At 38.7% G+C, this 22,306-nt stretch overlaps 1 non-coding gene across 1 annotated transcript; it reads right to left on the minus strand.

Moving 5' to 3' along the window:
- Window positions 1-592: 592 nt before the first annotated feature.
- On the minus strand, window positions 593-696 carry LOC129087808 (U6 spliceosomal RNA). Its single transcript, XR_008530937.1, has one exon. It is a non-coding gene; the product is annotated as a U6 spliceosomal RNA (small nuclear RNA).
- Window positions 697-22,306: the final 21,610 nt, after the last annotated feature.

Below are 22,306 nucleotides of genomic sequence, written 5' to 3' on the forward strand. Positions count from 1 at the left end.
CTGGGTACAATACGCAGTAAGAAGAATTCTAAAAAGGCCCTAATGCTCTCTGTCCCTTTGTGTTACATCTGTGATTATGTCACTTAATGTGCAAAAGGGATCTTACAGATGTATTTATAGTTAATAATCAGTTGATTCTGAGTTAATCAAAGGGGAGAGTTGTCTGGATGGGCCTAATCTGATCACATGAACTCCCTAATAGCAGAGTTTATTCCAGGGTTGCAGATTAGGATGTTAGAGATTCAAAGCATCAGAAGGATTTGACTGACATGCCATTGCTGGCTTGAAGATAGAGGGGGCCACCAGTCAAGGACAGGAGGACCTAAATCCCACAACTGCAAGGAGCTAAATTCTACCAACAGCAAGGATGAGCTTGGAAGCTGATTCTTCCCCAGAGCCTCCAATGAGCATTTAGCCTGACTGATACCTGGATTGTGGCCTTGCGGTAACCTCAGTAGAGAAGTCGGTCCGACCACGCTGGACTTCTGACATACACAACTGTGAGCTAATAAGTGGGCATTGTTTTAAGCAGCTAAGTTTGTGGTAATGTGCTACACAGCACTAGGAAACTAATACACATGGGCATTTATTTATTTAATTTTTACACCTCACAAACTTGTGTGTTATCCTTGCACAGGGACCATGCTAACCTCTGTATTGTTCCAATTTTAGTGTACGCGCTGCCAAAGTGAGCGTCATGGGTATTTAAATTATTGTAGTTGTACCTTTTACATATGTTTTAAATATTCCTTCATGTGATTTTATCATTTATAAATATGTTTTGCCTTGTAGAATATTTTTAAAATTTTATTTTATTGAGATACAGTTGATATATAACCTTGCATAAGTTTAAGGTACACAATGCGCTGGATTGATACATCCATTTATTGATTAAAAAGAAAGCCAGCAACTCCCTTGACTTCAGTGGGCCTTCTGAGCAATGCAGATATAAGGAGTGGCGGCGGTGTGTGTGGAAAGAATGTCAAGATTTGACCTACATGACAAAGATAATATATCTTCAAGAGAAATGGATTATAGGCCGTGCCCAAGACCTTTTTTATAATAAGTATTTTATTAGACTGCATAATGTTACCAAGCAAAGATTACAACATTGGTCCAGGAATGCAGACTACTATTTATGGAGTCCTGGATTTGAGGAAATGGTTCAGTCCTGTTGATTCTGTGTAATGATGTTATTGTTACACTAAACAGAGGGGTTGTAAAGTGATTGGGTATGTTAGTTTAAATATGTACATATTTCTGTTATGGCATCCTTATGTATACTGATCATGAATATTTTATTTTATGGTGTGCTTGAAATAAATCCATTACAAGCAAAAAAGGCATTTGGACATGATGTGAAACTCGCTGCTGGTATCCTGAACCCATCAAGCATGGATTTGCTAATAATAATATAAGCAAAACAGGAGCAAAAACCCTGGGGCCTTAGGCAATTCCATTGATTCCAAACATTTTACCGTATCTTAACAGATGTGAGATGAATGGCACCAAATAAATGAAACTTAATGTGAATAACCAGCCACAAGATGGCATTTGGATACTAATGTATTTAAAATTTGAGTCAGTATTGTAACTTAAAGCCATGCCTATATTAACCTCTTCCCTTTCCTTCATCACTTTCTCTCATATCACCGTGTGATGAGATTGCCAGAACTCTTTTCTCTGTAGTCCACAGTCATAAAACATCTTACTTATTTGTTTTTATATCTTATGATGGTTAATTTGATGTGTCAATGTGACTGGTCCATGAGGTGCTCGGAATTTGGTCAAACATCATTCTGGGTGTTCCTGCTAAAGTGTTTTTTGATAAGATTAACATTTAAATTGGTAGACTGAGTAAAGAAAATTGCTCTTCATAATGTGGGTGGGCCTCATCCAATCAGTTGAAAGCCTGAATAGAACAAAAGGCTGACCCTCTCCCAAGTAAGAGAAAATTCTCCTGCCTGATGGCCTTCAAACTCAAACATTATCTTCCTCTTAGTTCTACAGTAGCCTACTGTCTTTGGACTGAAACAGCAACATTGGCTCTGCACATTTTGGGTTTGCCAGCCTCCATAATTGTGTATGGCAATTCCTTTTGTCTGTCTATCTATCTATCTATCTATCTATCTATCTATCTATCTATCTATCTATCTTCTATCTATCTACCTATCTACTTATTCTATGGGTTCTGTATCCCTGGAGAATACCAACTACTATATCTCTCAATTTATTGTTGACTAATTTCCCAACATAATGAAAGTCCCATGAAGTCAAGAACTTTGTCTTTGTTGTTATCATGTACCCAATGTTCACACTGGTCCTTAATAAATGTGCAAACAATTGTTTGCTGAATGAAATTATTCTGCGGGAGGTGGGGGGTGGAGGAGCAGTGATGCATTTAGATGTTTTGGGGGTGGCACTGAAGGGGACAAATGTATCAACTTGAGGAAACAACATCAACTTGGTGACTGGTGAAATAGTGTCCCATTGATATGAAAACTGAAATGAAGAAAATTTTTAAGATGGTCAAAGCATATTATTAAACAGGAAAGTTTATGTAAACTCTGCTAAAAGAAAGAATCTATTCATGAGTTTTAAATATTGCTTATAGATATTTTGAAACTGTATATATTGATAGAAAAAATCTGAGAAACGTATACAGAAGTTTTGGCCAGTGCTGACATCTTCAATTTTATGTTTGTTGTCCTAAATATCCTCAGACTTGCCCATGTCATTCAGGTGAAAGCAAACGATAAAGAAATCAGTGTCAATTATAATTACACATTTTGGTTACTGCTATTAAGAAGAAATGGAAAGGCTAGAAATCAAGAGATAGAATGAGTAAGAACTTCTAACATGTTTTGCTGATAGTTGTTGAGACTATGAATGTGAGTCAAGGGAATCATACGTCATGTTTGTGAGTTGCAAATTCTATGACAAATCACCATGTCTTAGTGCATAGTGTTACTATGATGAAGTAGGTAGGTCCTCCATTGTAAGCATTCTTAACAAAGTGAAAAAGAAAAATTGAGAAATATATCCTGTGTAACTGATGTATTTCATGGGCTGAACAGACTGGGGGTACAATCAGGAAACAGCATTACTTTTCTTTCCCCACTGCCTTTAAACCAGCTCTTTCTCATTTCCCTGTCTATGCTCATTGATAGCAATCTAGCAGATTCCGTAGCCTTCAGTTCACTTTTGGCTCTGAGAACTGCCACATTTTCAGATATTAAAAGTCTAATCCAGTATAACACAACACTTCAACCTCATCTCTAATTCCCAGCTTCTTCCTTTCCTCTTTGGCCTCTTAAGGCATGGTTCAGGAATCCGCCATGGCTAGAGGGGTGGGCTCTGTGCTTTTTTCATGCTCCAACATGGTCTCTCACTTCTCTTCACTTACCAGTGTTTCCCTAAGTGGAGGTAGGGCAAGGTTGAGGAGAAGGGATGAGAGGAGTACAGTTCTGTTCACATAGATGGTATTGTTTAACATTCTCCATGCAGCCGTCTCTCCTGTAGACCTCCAAATGCTGGCTCTTCGTGGGGCTTGTTAGTGGACTCTTCAGAGACCTCTGCCCACACTGATGCTCATTGGCTAGCCCCTTCCATCTTTATCTTAGTTCCTGCTTCCCTGGTATGACACCCCTGGCTTCTTTAATCTCTTCCTTTAGATTGGAAGCCCCTTGGGTGAGGTCCCTTCAAGATCTCTCATGCCCAGTTGTCTGCCACAGCATCCTTTGGCCCATGGAATTCATACTTGCTAACCTCCCCCATACAGTGAGAAGTGCAGACTGCCAGACACCTGCCCCTGCAGCCTCTGCCCTCTTTGTGCAGGCTCATCCACAATACCTCCTGCCTTCATATATTCTTCCATTTGGGCTGCAGACACCCCCAATCTCCTTGAGTGTTTTTTCATGGAATTACTCTTACCTGGATGGGGTAGGGGAACAATCTCTGTCTTTCCCTACAGAGGGGCAGTAAAGTTGAGTGCTAGTTACCAGCCACCTCGCCAAGCTGCACACTTGGACGGTGCCCTGGCACTGGGCTCCCCACTTCACCTCTCCTCTTTGACTAAGCACCAGCCACACCCTGCTGAGCTTGAGCTCTGGGCCTTTCATTGCCTTGGTGTGGGGGGTACTCTAGTAGAGGGTTTACATGGTCAAATGGTTTTCAAATTCCGTACAATTTTAAAACCTTTTATTAAAGGGGACCTCAAATTATGTATGGTTAGGCTCCACAAAATCTGGTTACTCCATCTCCTGAGGAAAACTCTTAGACTCAGAGTGAATTGTCCCCTGCGACAATCCAAGTAAGACCAGGGGTAGGAGCTTAAAATGGGATGAGTAGCCCCCAAAGTTGTCTATTTGATCATCTGAAACTGGCTTAGAGGTCACCAATCAATTGGGACAGATATTTGACTCAAATTTGGGAAAGAGTACTTTTCCCTGTTCTCATTGCTGTAGGTAGCTCAGTGGCCAAATGGAACATATATATCTATCAGTCTATCTAGTTGTCTATAATCCAGATAATTTAAAAACTGAAAGAGGAGCATGCACACAATATATACACACAATCCTGTGATTTCCTTTTCTTAACATATCACAGATATTTCCTTGTCATTATATATAATCTCTCACTCTTCTTCTCATGAGAGTGTGCCAAATTATTAGTTCCTATTAATTGACATTTAGGCAATTCTTACTTTTCTTTATTATAAACATACTTCTTCTATGCTATTTTACTGCCCAATAAGACCATATGAATTTATACTCACCAAAACTGTATGACAATAGCAACTTTCTCACACCCTTGGTAACCCCAGGTGTTTTTAAATCTTGGTTATTCTTGCCAAATATATAGGTCCCCAATGATGTCTCCTTCCTTTAGTTTGAAAAAAATATTATAAATGAAACAGCATTTTTACGTATGTATATTGACCTTATTTAACTTTTATTTCTCTTTCAATAAATTGATACTTTCCCTCTCCCACCTTTCAGTTCTGACTCTGGAAATCTCATTAGGTCAATGTTGGTACAAACTAGGTGGGGTGTTTAAAGCTCAAGTTTCTTGAGTCTGTCATGTGGCATTACCCTGTGGCAGGTTACTGCACTTAGAGTGGTTTATACTCAGCACAGACATGGAACACTATACAGATGAGCGATACAATGTCTGTTGGGACTGAGATTGCATAGTACAGGTGGTGTGTGTGACAGTGGACCCGAGCCAGACAGCAGGTGTGCAGGCTGCAGCGAAGTGGGGCTTTAAGACTAAGTCTGTTGCAGCATGATCTTGATTCTCACTGGAACAAAAGACTGAGGTGGGATTAGACTGCCTCAGACGTTGGTGGCTGGAACAATATTTATTCCCCTTCAACTGCAAGAGAGCTGAGTTGAGCCTATTCTACAGAGCACAAGTGAGTCTCTAGGTTAATGTGCCTGCCAGACCTAGGTAGGCAGCACTAACTACATCAGTTAGTTCCAAGTGTCATTGTTCATTCAGAGTCAAAGAAGAAAGTATGAAGAGGCCAATTTTGAATAAATGGCAGTCCTGAAGTTGGACTCACTCCCCTCTATGTAGTTTCCAGTTTGCTCTAGATTAGGGTTGCCATACTGAGCAAATAAAAATACAGAATGCCTGAGATTAGGGACAAGACAGAGATGTCAGCTTTCACCACTGTTATTCAGCATAGTACTGGAAGTCCTAACTATAGCAATCAGACACGAAGAGGAAATAAAAGCATCCAAATTGGAGAGAAAGAAGTAAAACTTTCATTATTTGCAGATGACATGATACTATATAAAGAGAGCCCTAAAGATTCCACTAAAAAATACTAGAACTGGTAAATAAATTCAGTAAAGTAACAGGATACAAAATAAATATTCAGAAATTGGTTGCATTTTTGAACTGCAACCTATCAGAAAATGAACTATCAGAAGAAGAAAGTAAAAAAAAATCCCATTTACAATTGCATCAAAAAATAAAATAAAATATCTAGAAATAAATTTAACCAAGAAGACAAAAGACCTATACTCAGAAAATTATAAGACACTGAAGAAAGAAAATGAAGAGGATACAAATAAGTGGAAGCATATGCTAGGTTCATGGATAGGAAGAATTAACATAGTTCAAATATTCATACTACACAATTTATAGATTCAGCACAATCTCTGTCAAACACCAATGGCATTTTTTCCACAGAACTAGAAAAATAATTAAAAAATTTATGGAACCACAAAACCCCCCCAAAATAGCCACAGCAATCTTGAGAATGGAGAACAAAGTTGGCAGTATTATGCTATCTGCTATCAAACTATACTGTAAGGCCACAGTAATCAAAATAGTATGGTACTGGCATAAAAACAGAAGCATAGATCAATGGAATGAAATTGAGAGTTCAGAAAGAAACCCACAACTATATGGTCAATTAATACATGACAGAGACAAAAACATACAATAGGGTAAAGATAATGTATCCAATAAATGGTGTTGGGAAAATTGGACAGTTACATGAAAAAAAATGAAACTAGACCCCCTTCTTATACTATATGTAAGAACAAACTCAAAATGAATTAAACACTTAAATGTAAGACCTGAATCAATTAAACTCTTTGAAGAAAACATAGGCAGTAAATTCTGTGACATTTCTCTTAGCAGCATTTTTTTGGATATATCTCCTCAGGCAAGGCAAACAAAAGAAATAAAAAACAAATGGGAACTACATCTAACTAACAAGTTTTTGCACAGCAAAGGAAACCATCAACAAAATGAAAATACAGCCCACTGAGTGAGAGAACATATTCACCAACACATCTGATAAGAGGTTAATATCCAAAATTTATAAAGAACTTATAAAACTCAACACCAAAAAACCAAACAATCCGGTATAAAAATGGGAAAAGGATCTTCTTCATAGAGGACACTCCTCCAAAGAGGATGTACAGACAGCCAACAGATGTATGAAAAGATGCTCAACTGATCCTCAGACAAATGAAAATTAAAACCACTGTGAGATATCACCTCACATCTATCAGAATAACTATTATCAATAAATCAGCAAACAATTAAGTGTTGATGAGAATGTGGAGAAGAGGAACGCTCACGCACTGTTGGTGGGAATGCAGATGAGTGCAGACACTGTGGAAAGCAGTACGGAGTTAACTCAAAAAATTAAAAATGTAACCGCCTTATGACCCAGTGATTCCATTTCTGGGCATATACCAGAAGAAAGTCAAAACACTCATTCAAAAGACAATATGCGCCCCCATGTTCATTGCAGCATTATTTACAATTGCCAAAGTATAGAATCAACCCAAGTGCCCATCAGTAGATGATTAGATAAAAAAGCAGAATATACAACAGAATATTATTCAGCCATAAAGAAGAATGAAATCTTCTTTATTTGTGACAACATGGATGGACCCAGAGGGTATTATGCTAAGTAAAATAAGTCAAAGAAAGACAAATCAATTGATTCACTGTCGTGTGAAATCTAAAGAGCAAAACAAACAAAGAAAATAGAAACAGACTCTTAAATACAGAAAACAGACTGATGGGTGTCAGAGGGGTGGGGTCTGGGAGCCTGGGGAAAGAAGGTAAAGGGATTAAGAAGTATGAATTAGTAGTTACAAAATAGTCACAGGCATTTAAGTTCAGCATAGGGAATACAGTCAATAATATTGTAATAATTATGTATAGTGCCAGGTAGGGATTGAATTTTGGGGGTGGGGTGAGATGCACTTTCATATAATTGTCTAACCATTCTGCTGTACACCTGAAACTAATATAAAATAATTTTGGATGTCAACTGTAAATGATATATAAAATTTTTTAAATATAGGATGTTTGTTAAATTTGAATTTCAGATAAACAAATTATATTAGTATTTAGGTTATATCCCATACAATATTGGGATATACTAAAAAGGTTTTGTTGTTGATCTGAAATTCGTATTTAACTGAGCATGCTGCCTTTTATCTAGCTACCCTATACTTGATGGATCAAGTAAACATGCCCTTTATATGGCTTTCAATGCCCAGGACCCAAATCATACAGTGTGTTGTATGGAGTAGCAGCCCATGGTAGAAGAATGGTGTTCATTAGGGCTCTAGGACACCAAACACAATTATCAAGAGCAGCTTTGATCCTCCATTTGAAACAGACTTGGGGAGTGAAAGAGAAACCATCCCTGGCAGGCGAGTTTCACAGGCTTCTGCAGAAGAGCCACTGAAGCACAGCATTGAAAATGCTTGTCCACACAACAATATGGAGTACGTGCAGGACAGAGCCATGCTCAGCTCATCACAACATCGGTTTATCCAACAGGAAAATGAGGAATTAAGAAGACTGAATATGCTGGGTGAAAAATGAAGGCTCCTCAAATAAGACTTAGTACTTGGAACTTCATAATTGGAGAAACATTAAGAACATAGCATTTTCAAAAATGCCATTTTTGGAAAGGGAACACAACGTATAAGTAGCTTTCTCCCCTTGAAATGTTAATTCAGGGTGTCAAATCTAACCTCTCGATGGAAGATTTCTTCCGATGGAGTTTAAATTCCCAGGTTGTGGACTCTGAACAACTGATGTAGACTAACTACTATCCTGGGGAAATGAATCAAGATTTTCATCATTCTTTCATTTTTTCAGACACCAGTGAGTTTTTGCTTTGGATTCTGGCAACTCTAAGCACTCACGGGGTTCTGAGAACATAATTTTGTCTAGGATAATTGCACTTAGGTCAAAAAATTGGCTTGCTTCCCAAGTCTGGTAGAAGTAAAGCCAATGTTGTGATAGTCTCACCTTTCTTTGAACACACTGGACTTTTAAAAGGCAGCATATATGAGAGGCTAGTTCAACTTCTGTGGTCCGGAATGAACTACACCTTTCCAGTAGTCAGCCCCGTCTGCAGCCCCGTGCAACACTCACCCTACCTACCCAAGCGTGGAGGACCGTCTAGTGATGCTGAGCAAACTCATACATTAGGGTGCAGGAGGAACATTCAGTTTCTTTGCATTTTGAATTCACAAGGGCAAGAGCTTTTGGATAGTATATCTTTTGGACTATAACAATAATTTTTGGATTTTGATCTCTTTGGGATTTAACCTATGGATTTTAATTTCTCAGGAGAAAATTCATAACAGGAGGGGGTTTATATGCAAACTTGAAGCAATTTTATAAATTGGAATTTAATTTACTCAATAAATGATTTAATGCAAACACATTATTGAAGAATCTTAATGCTGAAGAACCTCTGGTAATGTGGAAGGATGTAATTGGGTTGGAAAGTAGAATAGAGTGAGTATTCAGTGAAAGAAAGGAATTTTTGCATTTAAACTTTTCCAGATCATATTAAAGAATAAAAAGCTTACTAATTAACTTTATAAAGCTAGCATAATCTTAATGTTAAAATCTAATATAAAGATAGCAGTTAAAGATATATAGAAGTTGAAAGATATATAGAAGTTGTTATTTGCAGTAATTATGTTCTATGAAGTTGCCACAAACAATGAATTAGGAAATGCTGAAACATTGCTCCTAGGGGAAACACATACAGGGTTAGGGTTCTTCAAGTCTCTGATCATAAAATTTTTGTCAACCAATCAATACATGCCCTCATTTAATGTGTGTTTCTGTTTAGAGACACCTTGTTTGACATACAAGGGTAGGCAAAAATAGGTTTACAGTTGTTCATATGGAAAAAGACATGCAGGTTATGATTATTACAATAGCTTTATTAAGATAGTTTATTCAATAAATGCTGTTGGGAAAATTGGACAAATACATGGATAAAAATGAAAATAAACCACCTTCTTAAACCACACACAAGAATAAATTCAAAATAGGTCAAAGACTTAAATATTAGACCCAAAACCATAAAAATTCTAGAAGAAAACATATGCAGTAAAATCTTGGACATTGCTCATAGCAATATTTTATCTGATATATTTCCCCTGACAAGGGAAACAAAAGAAAAAATAAACAAATGGGACTACATCAAACTAGAAAGTTTTTGCACAGCAAAGGAAACCATCAACAAAATGAAAATACAACCCGCTGAATGGGAGAACATATTTACTGATACATCTGATAAGGGGTTAATATCCAAAATTTATAAAGAACTTATAAAACTCAACACCAAAAAACCAAACAACCGGACTAATAAACAGGCAAAGGACCTGAATAGATACTTCTCCAAAGAAGACACATGGATGGCCAATAGACATATGAAAAGATGGTCAATGTCACTAATCATCAGGTAAATGCCAATTAAAACCACAAGGAGATATCACCTCATGCTTGTCAGAATGGCCATCATTAATAAATCAACAAACGAGTGCTGGCAAGGATGTGGAGAAAAGGGAATCATTTTGCACTGTTGGTAGGAATGCAGACTGGTGCAACCACTATGGAAAACAGTGTGGAGATACCTCAGAAAATTAAACATGGATCTGCCTTTTAACCCAGAGATCCGACTTCTGGGAATATATCCAAAGAAAAACAAAACACTAATTCTAAAGAACATAAACACCCTTATGTTCATTGCAGCATTATTTACAATCACCAAGATGTGGAAGCAGCCCAAATATCCATGAGTAGATGAGTGGATAAAACAACTATGGGACATTTACACAATGAAATACTACTTACCCAGAAAGAAGAAGGAAATTTTACCCTTTGCAACAGCATTGATGGACCTGGAACACATTATGCTGAGTGAAATGAGCCAGTTAGAGAAAGACAAATACCATATGATTTCACTTATATGTGAAATCTAATGAACAAACTGAACCAACAAGCAAAATATAGACAGACTCCTAGATAGAGAGCAGGATTACAGCTATTGGTGGGGGAGATTAGGAGGTGAAGGGATCGAACAAGAAGGACAAAGAACTCATGGCCATGGACCACAGTGTGGTGTCTTCTGGGGGAGGGAGGTATAAAGGGGTTAGATGGTAGTGGAATAAATACAATAAAAATTTTTTAAAAATATCAATGGCTTTATTAACTCTGTGTTTTGCATACTCACACTAGTAAATCTACTTTTGCCTACCCCTATATATTGTTGATGCACTAGCATAGAAATCACAATCAACTCATACCTATATCTCATACCTGAATATAGCTTTTCTAATACACATATTTTCTCCCTAAGACACCTTACAGTCTTTTTACACTTAGGCACACTGGACAGCACTACAGCACTATGCTTAGACACCATTTTAGAGTGAAATTACCAACAAAAAGCACAAAAATGCAGACAACATGGCACTGAATATACCATGAAAGGAGATACTTGTTCACAGTATAAAAACTGAAACAAAAAGTCAAAGTATCTACTTATTCAGCCTCAGCAGAGAACTTGCATATCAGGTGACTCAAATTTTTCACTTTGCACATGTCCATGAAAGCGCTGTGATCCTACACAACCAGACTAGGATCGAACCTGCAACATAGGTCTGTGCCCTGACCTGGAATAGAAACCTCAACCTTTTGGTTTCAGGAGGATGCTCCAACAGAATGAGCCACACCGGACAGGACCCAGTGAGTAGTTTTTTAATAGACAAAGTATTTTAAAGTTTTTATATAAAAATAGATAAATGAGTTGCCCCAAAATTTTTAGAAAAGATAGAGAATATTAAAACTGTGAAAGTATTGTAAAAACAGAGTGCACCAGAGTCACGGGAATTTAAAAGAGAGAGTTTAGAAATAGATTCATGGGACTGTAATATATGACCACATGGCATTTCAATTCACCAGAGAATAGGGTGATATTTTCTAGATGGTATTGTCATGATTGGCTTTATATATCAGAAGAATCTAAACTGAGATCTGAACCTCACATAATATACACAACAATAAATTTAAGATGTATGATTTAAAGTTCTTGTCCTTTTTAGCTGTAAATATTTTAGGTTAAAATTTAAGATTTTACAACCTTGGGTGGGTTAAGCTTTTAGGAAATGCAGAATCTGTAAAGAGTTGCTTACCTAAAAATTTAAAATCTCTGTATGTCCAAGGGCAAGATTAGGAACATAGTTAAAAGACAAACAAGTCTGGGGAAAACATTATTAACATACGTGAAAGATCAAGTGTTAATGTTATACAGCTTCTGCAAATTAATAAGCCAAAGAACCTACTGTGACAATGGGTAGAGCAGACATGCAAGGAAGAGGAAATGCTTATTATATGGCTAATAAACATATATACATATGCTCAACCTGACTCACAGAAATGCAAATCAAAATATCATTTTATGCCCATCAGAGTCGGGGAAAAAAGAAGCAACTGTGCTCACTGAAGTGTGAGAAGACACATGCTTGTATCTACTTCTGATGGGAATTATACTTGTTAGTATCACTTTTGGGAAAATAATACACGGTGAGGCAAAAGTATATTTATAATTGTGAGTATGTGAAACACAATTTATTCTTGTATTATTATTTATTAATTATTGTGTTATTTTCCATACAGACAACTGTAAACCTACTTTTGCCCACCCTGTATGGTAACATTTATTAAATGTTCAATGTCCCTGCTGGTAATTATTCTTAATTCATCAACAGTAGTTGTGAAATCCTTCCTCCATAAATATACACAATATATATTAACATACATTAATTTATCTACTGTGGCATTGTTTATTAAAAAAGTGTAAACAATGTGAATGTTCACCAATAACCAGTATAACCGTATTGTGGAATAGCCTGCATCTATGAAAAAGAATGCCCAGAAGTCTTTTCCTTTTAATGCAGTGGCTCTTTCCCAAAGTTATACCTTTAAATCCTTGTGAGATTTTGCTCTCAATTTCTCTAGAAATCCCCTCAGCTTTGCAGTGCTGGCTGAGCTTCAGATAGGATAGTATTATGGAAAAATTGTGTTTGTAATCTCTCATTTAGTAGCAAAACAGGTGTCCCTCTCTGGGGCCACCCACACGATCCTGCTTATGTACTTAAAGGGTTCACAGCTTTTCCCCCTCTCCCCTAGAGAGGCAGAGGAAATGGCATCATCCTTCTACCAAACCATTTTGGGTCTCACTGGTCCCAGTGAGCATTGCCCTAGACCCTTAGAAATTTGACCAGTGGGGTGGAACCATGTTAAAAGGTTTTTTTTTTTTTTTTTTTTTTTAAAGGAATGATTTAAGAAAACCCTGGAGGCGGGGGAGGTGGGAATAAAAAAAAAATCACAATATGGGTTTTTAAATAACATCTTGAACTTATAACTCTGTGAAATATTGTCTTTGAGCCATTAATGAAACCCACATTGTACCAGTGGCCTTGATGTTGAACACGGAGGGGGAGGGCGGCTGCATTTACTTTCCTTTGGCTCTGTGCTTCTCATTACATTCTTGTTCCGTTTTGTACTTGAAGGGAACTTCTGGAGCTCCCATTGCTTATGTGACATTCCTCCTGGAAAGAGCTGGTTCAGAAATCTAAATAATGCTTGACTCTCTGTTCCATGTCTCCCACTGCCACGTGTGTAGCCTGAATAACTTTGAGGGGCCTCTGACTCTGTCCAGTTCTCCCCACTTTGGACTGATGAGAATTTCCCCAAAACCTTTCAAACCAGCCCAGTGGAACAGGAGTCCTACAAATTAGTAGAAATACACAGTTCCTAAAGGAAATAAGGAAATAAGGAAATTGGAAATCTTAGATATCACAGATTTCTAGGCTGGTAGAGAGTTTAAAGCCTTTTTTTTTTTTTTACCTGCCCCATTTACAGACTGAAGGGAAATATAAATTCAAGAAAGGAAGACTTACTTTAAGCTTCAGATGGTTGCTCTAGATCTGGGCAACCCTCAGCCAGTGCTTCTTGGCGTGTGGTCTATGGACCTTGTTAAAAATGCAGATTTCACAGTAGGTCTGGAATAGGACCCAAAAATAGGGATTTTAGTCTTCCAGGTGATTCATATATTCTATAAAATGTAAGAACCACTGCTCTCGGCTTAATCTACCGACCTGGAGTTACTTCCTCTCAGCTGATGAGGTGGGCTGGCAGGCACATCTGAAGTTATTAGACAGCTGAGGTTTAGAAATTGAGCCTTTAAGCCACCCGAGACATTTTCAGTAAAAGACAGGGTTGTTCTTCCTGATTATTTAAAGGACTGTGACTTCTAGCACTGATAAAGCTGACACTGTCTTTTTTCTGTGCCTCCATAAGCAAGTCAGTGATTTGCCACCTGGAGAATGCACGGTTCTCCTAGGCTGAGGTGGTTTGATCCTTTAAACGGATGTGCTTGCTGCTGTCTGCAGAGGGTGGGAGATGCTGGCATCTGGCAAGGTTGGGAGATAAGGCAAGAATGGCTAATGATTGTGTGTGTGTGTGTGTGTGTGTGTGTGTGTGTGTGTGTGTGTATAATTACGTAGCTCTTATCTTCTAAATTTGGTGGACATCATGGACCTCATCCACAAAAATTTTACATACACAGTCTTTTGCATAAATTTCTGAAGAGACCCAGGACCCTTGAACTTAAATTTAGGAACCCCAACTAGAGAATCTCTTCTACTTTAATTAACTCTAGGAACTCAAAAAGGTTATATTCTAGTAGATCAAGGAAACAGTGGGTAGGCTAACAGCAGCAAATTTTGTAAAATGCTGATGATTGTTAAAGCTGGGTGATGGTCTTATGAGGGTCCGTTAATCTGCTTTCTTTTGTGTTTGAACATTTCTGTAGCAAAAATAGAAAAACATTTTTTAAAAGGTTTAGTTTCTATTATCCAATTTACTTAAGTGTTTCAGTCATTGAGGGAATCTAGGATTCCAACTCAATGTCAATGAGAATCAGTCAAGTCACATTGCTAAACTACAATTTCCAAATTTTGCAGCTATAGAAAATCTTGGATTACACACCAAATATCAGGCTTTCACTTGTAATTTATAGCCTGTTCTACTTTCCATGGAGACCAATATCAGTCAGCTATTGCTACAAAAGGCTGCATAACAAGCCATCCCCAAATATGGTGGCTTAAAAATATAAACTTTTATTCTGCATCACATGTCTGCAGGTATGTTGGGGCCAGCCAGCTTCAAATTCCCAGCTAACTGGGGAAGCGCTGATGATTTCACTCTTCATCTTTGCAGTACAAGTGTGTCCAGGTGTTTCTGATTTTGGGGAGATTGTCAAGTGACCCAGCACATGTTCTTCTCACGACATAGGCTCACTGTTTGCATTACGTTTCTAATACAGTCGGCTCCCCTTATCCATGGTTTTACTTTCTGGGGTTTTAATTACCCATGGTCAACTGCTGCTCTAAAAATATTAGTGTGAAATTCCAGAAATAAGCAATTCTTGTTTTAAATCTTACCACCCTACTCCATCCCATGTGCAACGTAAGTCTATCCTTTGTCCAGACTCTCTGCACTATAGACACTCCCTGCCTGATAGTCACCTAATAGCTTTCTGAGCTATTAGGTCAACTGCTACCATATCACAATACTTGAGTTCAAGTCATCCTTATTTTATTTAAGAATGGCCCCAAAGCAAAAGAGTAATAATGCTGGCAATTTGGATATGCCAAAGAGAAGCCATAAAGGAATTTCTTTAACTGAAAAGAGGTATACTTGTAAATACAGGGAAAAAAAAAATTATATATATAAGGTTCAGTGCTAAGTTGATGGGCTTTTTCTTCTGAAATGATAGAAAGTATAGTCAAAAGCTCAGGTATTTTCCTCCCCAAAGAATCATTCCAAATGAAGTTCAAATTCTTTTTCTTTTTAACTTTAAATGTTTTTTGTTTTAATTTTTGGACAATAGTTGACATATAATATTACAATAGTTTCAGGTGTATAACCCAATGATTAGACATTAACTTACTAAGTAATGATCCTGATAAATCTTATACTCATCAGACGTTATACATACTTATTACAGTATTATTGACTATCTTCCCTATGCTGTATTTTACTTCCCCATGGCTATTCTGTAACTACCAATATGTACTTCTTAATCCTTTCAGCTTTTCCACTCATCTCCCCAGGCATCCTCCCATCTGGCAGCTATAAAAATGTCCTCTGTATCTATGAGTATGTTTTCTGTTTTTTTATTTTGTTTTTAGATTGAATTGTTGATAGATATCTAGTTATGCCATTTTATTATTCATATTTTTTCTTAGTCTTAAGTCCCTTTAATAGTTCTTGTAATATTGGTTTGGTGGTGATGAACTTCTTTAGCTTTTTCTTGTCTGGGAAGCTCTTTATCTGTCCCTACATTCTAAATGACAGCTTTGCTGGAGTAATTTTGGATGTAGGTCCTTGCTTTTAATTACTTTGAATATTTCTTGCCAGTCCTTTCTGGTCTGCAAAGTTTCTGTTGAGAAATCAGCTGACAGTTTTATGGGAACACGTTTAGAAAGCTAACTGCTTTTCTCTTGCTGCTTTTCAGATTATCTCTTTGTCTTTAACCATTGGCATGTTAATTATGATGTGCTTTGGTGAGAGCCTTGTCACTATTGTTTAGTATTCTGCACTTTCTGGGCTTGTATGTCTATTTCCTTCACCAATTTAGGGAAGTTTTCTGTCATCATTTTCTCAAATAGGTTTTCAATTCCTTGCTCTCTCTCTTCTCCTTCCGGCACCTCTATGATGCGAATGTTGGTATACTTGAAGCTGTCTCAGAAGCTCCTTATACTATCCTCATTTTTTAAAATTCTTTTTTTTTCTTCCTGTTCTTATTGGGCATTTTCTGCTTCCTTATCTTCCAAATATCTGATTGGATCCTTTCTTGATTTGATTCTTTGCTTCATCTACTCCACTATTGATTCCCTGTAATGTACTCATCCTTCCAGTAATGTATTCTTCATTACAGACTGGTTCTTTTTTATGTTTTCTAGTTTTTTTTTATGTTTCCTATCTCTTTGTTGAAGTTCTCACCAAGTTCATCTACTCTACCCCTCAGTTCATTGAATATCCATGTGGCCACTGTTTGAACTCTGAATCTAGTAGATTTCTTGTCTCCATTTTGTTTATTTAGTTCTTTTCCTGAAGTTTTGTCTTGTTTTTTCATTTGGGACACATTTCTTTGTCTCCTCTTTTTGGCTGCCCCCTTAAGTTTGTTTTTATGTATTAGGTAGAACTGCTATGTCTCCCAGACTTGGTAGAGTGACCTAATATAGTAGATGTCCTGTAAGGTCCAGTGGCACAGCCTCCTGGATCACCTCAGCTGGGCACTCCAGGTGCACCCAGCTGTGTGGGCTGTATACACCCTCCCGTTGTAGTTGGGCCTTGATTGCTATTGGCACCTCAATGGGAGGGATTTACCTTCAGCTGGTGGCTGCAAAGACTAGTTGTGACTGCTGGGGAGAAGCAGCTGTGCAGGGGCCCATCCCATGGAGCAGTCTTAATTCAGTGGGACTTTGGTGCCCACTGAGTTTGCCCACAGAGTGTGTCCTCTGTGGAAGAGGTTGGGTGGTGCTTCAGCATAGTCTAAAGCTGTCCATCAAGTGTGTTATCTCTGGGTACTTCCAGAAGGTGCAGTCCAAGGTCAGCTGCTGCCTGTGCACTTGCTGGGACCACCCAGCATGATTACAAGGAGATCTGCAGATGACTAGTGCTTGTGCTGGGCTTGGAGGTACCCAGGAGGGGCCACACTGTGAACCAAGATGAGCCATTCCTAGTGCTGGGTTGGGGCCACTTAATGACAGGTATGTGACACACTGAGGCCAGATGTTACCTGTTTTATAGATTTTAGGAAAGTTTGAAGCATGAGCCGGAAGGAGTTTTGTGTGGAAACACCACTGGAAACAGTTTGGGTGGGTCATGTATTAGGATGGGGTGGAATCTCAAGGAATCACTGAGGGGAGACAAACAGGGGTAGCCAGGTTGATGGAGACTCATATATGGCACCTGCTAGCTCATTGGAGGGAGGACTCAGAAAAGGAAGAATGGCTTCTGGCAACACTTCTGTCTTGGAGAAAACTGCCCCTCCAGCTCTTGGCCAGATGTTGAACACTTCAGTTCCTCCCTGTGTGTCCCTGGTTCCTTTCAAGCTGCTGCCCCAGCTCTGGATCTCAGAGTGAGTGTGTCTGAGTAAGTCCATGTGCCAGCCCTATAAGAGGAACTGCTTGGGACTCCAGCTGCCTTCAGTCTCTCTTAGTCACCATCCCTGCTGGTTTTTACCATCAGATGTTATGGGGACTTCTACTTCTGGCACTGGAACCCTTAGCTGGAGGGTCTGGTTATGGCGCGGGGACCCTTTGCTCCTCAGGGGAGACCTCCACAGCTGAGATATCCCTCCTGATTTTTTACTGCTACACCTGGGTGTGGGACCAGTCTGTTCAGCATCTCTACCCCTTCCATGAGTCTAGATGTGGATTCTTTATATCCTTAGTTGTAGGACTTTTGGTCAGCTAGATTTCAGGTGGTTCTAAATGATGGTTGTTCTATAGTTTAGTTGTGATTTTGATGTGGTTGTGGGAGGATTTTAGTACTGCATTTGCCTATGGTGCCATCCTGACTGAACCCAGTTAATTTCTTTAACTCCTTGTGACCATTGGAGATAGTTGGGTCTGAAAAGTGAGGTTGCAATTCCAGCAAGTTAGGCTCCCACTGAGTTTCTTAGATGGAAGGGGGAGGATGTATTAGGCAAACCCACCCATGCTTTCAAACTCCAGTCCTACAAGCCCTGCCTGTAGTCCTCCAGCTACAAGCTGGCTGCATAAAACCCAGAGCAGAGTCACCTGCTCCTTTTTCTACATACTACCTTCCATCCCTTATTGGCCTCAAGAGAAACTGGAACAACCTGTGCAGGTACCTACCTGCCCTCTGCCCTCCACCTTCTGCTCAGCCTGTTTAGAATAATTTGAGAGCAATGCATTTCTTGTGTATTAAAGGTACTTCATGCTTTAAAATTGCTTTCAATATCTTAACAATTTTGTCTTAAGCATAAAAAAATGAGTCAGGAGGAAAGAAAGGTCTTTTTATTTAATAGATGAGGGAAACTGAGACAGAAAAGCTCACAGGTAACCCCAGGAGCCTGGTGACTAACCCCCAGCCTGATTCCTGTATGACCCAACAGGTGGGCAACTTGTACAAGTGATATTGACTAAGCTCATAAACTTCTAACCCTGGCTCTAATGTCAAAAGATGGTTGAAGATGTGTTCCCAGAGTGGCTTTTTATGTAGCTGGTTTGAAGCTTCCTGTTTGGATGCCTGAAAGTGAATAACACAGAAGGGAAAGGAAAATTTTGTTTTGATGCTGCAGAGTTATTGACAAGTAATCAGTTCCATGGGTATTTTCTTCTGTGACCTATTTCCACATGGAACTCTCAGGAAGTTTCATTACTATTGATCCCTTCTAATTTGAGTGCTATAATGATGTTGTTTCCATTCACAGGGACGGAGATGGTTTTGTACTCAGACTTCTGTACTCCAAATTGTGTGAAAATATATACATATATCTTTGTTGTCCTAGCAAAGTTCTCAATGCAGTTAAAATGATATGCCAATGTCTTTGCTAAACCCCTTCCAGATGTGTCAAACAGCAGCATACTGGAAATTAGACTTTATTTTTGTTTGTTGGTATTTGGTTTTAATGAGCCAAGCATGATGGATTATTGTACCAAGGAGATTACTATAGAAGAGGTTTGTTCTCTTTCTCTTTTTTCTCCTCCCTTTCCCCCTTTTAAATAATTTTTGAACAGACTTATAGATGCAGAGAAGAAGGATAGCTGCCAGAAGGGAGGGGATTTTGGGGGGGGCGGCTGCACAAAAAAGGTGAAGGGATTAAAAAGTACAAATTGGTAGTTGCAGAATAGTCAAAGGGATTTAAATTATAGCATAGGGAATATAGTCAATAATATTGTAATAACTATGCATGGTGCCAGGTGGTTACTGAAAATATCAAGGGGAACACTTTGTAAAGTATATGATTGTCTAACCTGTATGCTGTACACCTGAAAGTAATATAGAATAATATTGAGTGTAAACTGTAATTTTTTTTTAAAAAACCCTCTTTTTTAATGTAAGGAGTCAAAAGCTTCCTGTGTTATTCTTTGGGTTTCTCTCTACAACATTCAAACCTTTGTCTGGGCCAGAAGAGGAGTTGAGGAGGCTCCCTTCAGACTGGCAGCCAGCTTTCAAAGTCTCCCCTTTCCAAGTGGAGAAATAAATTCAAGCTGACACTTGGAGTGTGTACACACCCGCTGCCTTTGGATTTGTGCTCACGTGAGCTTATTTATTTTTGCTCTGTTGCAAAGACATTTCTGACCCCTAATTATGGATTCTGACACTCTTGAGCTACGTGGATGCACTTAGATTGATATTCATTTTCTGATGGCTTTGAAAAGCTTTCCATTTCAAGTCTAAACCCTCCAGGGCAACAAGGATCTCTTTTGAAAGAGGGTCTGGCCAGTGGTCCTGCCCATAAAAGCTGTTTACATGGCTCAGGTTTAATCAGGGCCCAGGGATTCACGGATGAGGAGCAACTTCAGCCGCTGCTTCATTGACTCTTTCTTGGCCCTTTTCTCTCTGAGAATTGAAGTGACTATATTTAAAAAATGTGTTTCTAAATAAAAGTTGGCAAGTACAGTGTCAGCCTGGAAGTAACCTTTTCAAGACATTTCAGGAAAACAAGATTACTTCATTATTTGAAGTTAAAAAAAGATAACAGTTGATGGCTGATTTGGCTGGATGGTGGCTTTGGCTCGGCAAGCGAGAAATCGCATTGATTTTGCATAACAGAAAAACTGATGTGAACTTCATGGACAATTCATCCAAACTGCCATAAGAAGATTTGGGATCTTTTGGTTTCCTTCTGCTTATGTTTAGCTTACAGCATTTCATCAGGAGTAAGCAACGAGAGAGGTCCAGCTGATGAGTGGGGCAGTCATGGAATTAGCCCAGGACTCAAGTGTCCTGCAGGAGGTACTGGGGTTCACCCTAGAGAGAGAGAGGTATCACACAGGGCTGGGCAGCAGCTAAAAATCCAGGCAGGATTCTTATCTCCCCCCTTCCCACCCTTTTACCTCAGGCCAGGACATGTGTCCCTAGTTTTCATTACACTGCTCATGAAACCCTCATGCAAGATCCAGTGATTTAAAACAACAACAAAACACCTATGAAATTATGCTGATATTTTGCTTCCTTAAACCTCTCCAGAGACTTCCCATAAACTCAGAACAACATGCAAACTCCTTGCCATGTACCTACATGGCCCACATGGTCTCCATGCCTTTCTTCCCACCTCACCCCCAACCTCTCTCCTCAGATCCCACTTACCTTCAGCCACAATGATTTTCTTTCCTCTCCATGAACGTGTCCAACTCACAGTTATGTACTATGTGAAATCTTCTGTCACCAAAATCTTTGCAGAGCTGGCCACATTCTGTCCTTCTCACCTCTGCTCAAACATTACTTCTCTGACAGTTCCATCTCATGGCCTCCTATCCCTACCCTGCCACCCCAGGGCTGCATCAGAAGCATAGCATCCTCTTTTATTTTCTTCACTACACTTAACAGTTATCTGAGGTTCTCTTGTTCATTTGTTTACTTATATATTGGCCTCTCGTCATCTCTACTCCATCCCTGAATTTACTTATTTGTTTAATTGAGATATAATTGACATATATTATATTAGTTTCAGGTATACAACATAATGATTCGATGGGTGTGTATATTATGAAATGAGCACCACAAAAGTCTAGTTAATATCCATCACCACACATTGTAGTAGCAATTTTTTCTTTATATGTCTTGTGATGAAGACTTTCGAGATTTACTCTTTTAACAACTTTCAAATATGCAGTACCATATTATTAACTGTAGCTGTCATGCTGGACATTACATCCCTGTGACTTATTTATTTTACTGCAAACATTTTTATTGCATAAAACAGAAGTTTTGAACCTTTTGACCCCTTCACCCATTTCACCCACCCCGTGGCCCCCATCTTTAAATTTAAACCTGATGTGAGCAGAGAAGGCTTTTTCTGCCTTGTGCCCCATAGTATCCTAGTGCCTGGCACAGATCCTGTTACATATTTAAGAGGAATATAGTGAACATATGTTGAATGAGTGAATGAATGAATGAATGAATGAGCCAGGCACTGATGGCTGAGGATCAACAGTAACTGACACCCACTTCGTCCATGTGGCTTGCAGGCCAGTGGAGGACACAGCTAATCAGTGTTTGACAGTTTTTAACAGGAGACTGGTCTAGTGGAGTGATCCGGGAGGACTTCCCTGAGAAGGCAGAGTCTGCAGATATCATCTGAAGGATGAGAGAATTTTCCACTTGATAATTTGATAATTTGGTGTTAATTGAGTTATTAGCCTGGATTTAAGAAGATAACTGTGAGAAAGGGCAGCTATAT

This window comes from Pteronotus mesoamericanus, unplaced genomic scaffold (assembly GCF_021234165.1).
Source record: "Pteronotus mesoamericanus isolate MK-2021 breed Mesoamerican mustached bat unplaced genomic scaffold, CSHL_Meso_final contig_130, whole genome shotgun sequence".
NCBI lineage: Eukaryota > Metazoa > Chordata > Mammalia > Chiroptera > Mormoopidae > Pteronotus > Pteronotus mesoamericanus.